Source organism: Etheostoma spectabile, chromosome 22 (assembly GCF_008692095.1).
Source record: "Etheostoma spectabile isolate EspeVRDwgs_2016 chromosome 22, UIUC_Espe_1.0, whole genome shotgun sequence".
NCBI lineage: Eukaryota > Metazoa > Chordata > Actinopteri > Perciformes > Percidae > Etheostoma > Etheostoma spectabile.
In genome coordinates, this window is record NC_045754.1 from 11,740,514 (window position 1) to 11,742,771 (window position 2,258).

General features: G+C 44.6%; 1 protein-coding gene across 1 annotated transcript in view; it reads right to left on the reverse strand.

Annotated features, from left to right (window-relative positions):
• Positions 1–2,015, reverse strand: part of csrnp1b (cysteine-serine-rich nuclear protein 1b) — a 13,003-nt gene extending 10,988 nt beyond the window's left edge. Inside the window, exon 1 of the mRNA XM_032503772.1 lies at positions 1,745–2,015. The gene's annotated coding sequence lies outside the window, so the exon portion shown is untranslated. The remainder of the gene's footprint in view (positions 1–1,744) is intronic.
• Positions 2,016–2,258: the final 243 nt, after the last annotated feature.

The following is a 2,258-nucleotide window of genomic DNA, read 5'->3' on the forward strand; positions in this document are numbered from 1 at the left end:
AACCCCCTCGTCCCCTCTCCCGTCTCCAGGCACAAAAGCGTGGGGCCATCCTGCGTGACCAAAATGAAGCAGGCACAGACAACCTTGTCTGAACCTAGCGCTGCTGCGTCTCCCAGCTGGGGAGACAGATACTAAAAGTGTGTGAGAGCTTCCTGAGGTTGTGAAACGCACACTGCAGTGAACAGGAAGTGGCCATCCAAATCATCTATGCTGACAGCTGCAGGCACCACAAGGTTAACCGAGTACAGGATCATATGATGGAGATGAGGGAGTCAGTCATGGATGACCATTATTGAAATCCCTACAAAAATTGCAAAGAGCGGTTGTTGCTTCATGCCGTTTAGGTTTAAAAGAACATTTTGGTTAGTTATTTTTTAGAGAGATCATAAAAAGTATACTATATAGGCTAACCTACCTAGCCTACAGAAGTGAGATATTCAACATCACTGGACATTCCTGGGAAATGCACATGAAATGCACAGCGTCAAGTCCTATATTCCCTTCTCTGTTAACAAAGGATCATTCAGCTCTCTGTAGCCTAATTCCAGAAAACATGATTCCAAAAAGGATCCGGGTGAGGTCGCGCTAGAGACGATTAAATTGATTCAGCCAGTCGCTTTATCAAAAACAGATAGAGTCTGGCTCTATATAATAAGAGCCTCAGACCAACAGTGCCATTTCTGAATAATGCATTACTAACAGCTTCTGATGAAAATTACTCATCTTGTAAATAGGCTAAACAAACAGCAGACACACTCGTTGTTGTTTTTTCTTAAAGGCTAAAATAACAAAACATGATATGCTATGCGTCATAATTATTTGTTCTGAGGAACATATCCATGTGCTCCTGTGCAGAATTATTCAAACAATGAAGGCGCTCCGTATCCACACCTGGCTCATAGCGTAAACTGCTATCTGCACCACGTGAAAATAAATCAACCAGCAATCAAAAATCAATCATTAAATGTGGTCGAACATGCACGACGTGAGGCTGGAGCATGTGCACTCCCTCGGTTGACCCGATCATTCCTCAAGATTAATACTAATTCTAATGACAGCGGCTCTGTCAGCTGTGTGCGTGTGTGTGTGTGTGTGTGTTCGCGTGTGTGTGTGTTCACATGTAGTGCCTTCAGGAGTCGCTCGCGTTACAAGAGGCGCACCAGCACCGCTGAGGTGAACAACTCCGCACGGGTGGAATAGGACACAAAGCCGTCCTCATCAACAGTTCACACATTAATGAATCCACATCCGAAAACACACTGGAATGTAAAGCAAAAAAACGCCCGCTGTGAGCTGTGTGAAGTTCCCCCAAAACCTGATTAATCAGCGATCGATTTACATAATCAATAAGTGAATGGAGCGGTTTGTTGGAATCTCGCCTAAACCAATACAGGTTTTTATTCCTTCGCCATCAGATTAAATCCCCTGCTTGTAAACCAGCCCAATTAGTTAAAACTCACTTCAGTAAGCAGCCAACCGTGTCAATATGTAGCCGACAATAAACGCGTCAAGTTAAACGACTAAATGAAGTGTGTGTGAAAGGGAACCCAGCCAACAAACTGTAAAGATTCATTTGTAACAACATATTGCCACACAACTACACAAACAGTGCATTTAAAAAGGACTCACAACACAAGAGAAAGAGCATTCAAACTATTTGGCTCCCCTCCTCCGCTGAGGTTAAACACATAAAAAAAGAAAACGGCGTCCAGTCACCCACCAGCTCCATTCTGTGTCTACTCACCACCAAGTCAAGTATCCGATCACCATTAGGGACTAAATAGCGTTGGATAAAGAGCCGATGTGATAACAGTGGAGTAATCCAGTATGGTACGAAGAAATGCAGCGCTTATCCCCGCATCTAGACAGCTCTCGGTGCTATTGTCTGCGTGTCTCCGCCGTGCGGGGCTCCGTACCAGCTGAAGCGCTTCCCTTGTCTGTAGCAGACTGCCGAGAAGCGCAGCCTTTTTCGTCAGTGGAAAACTCCCTCCTGGCGTCTGGTCTGACGCAGGCGGTGACACAGGGAGGCTGCCCACGCCGCTTCCTGCCTGTCCTCTTATGTGACTGTATGTCCGTACTACCTGCATTAGAAAAAAATACATAGGTCATCTAACATAGCCTTTTAATATAATAATAGGCCTAATAATTATAAAACACTCACGAGCCCTTAAAGTGCCTCTGGTGGTGGGTTTGTGCACAGCCGATAGATAGATAGATAGATAGATAGATAGATAGATAGATAGATAGATAGATAGATA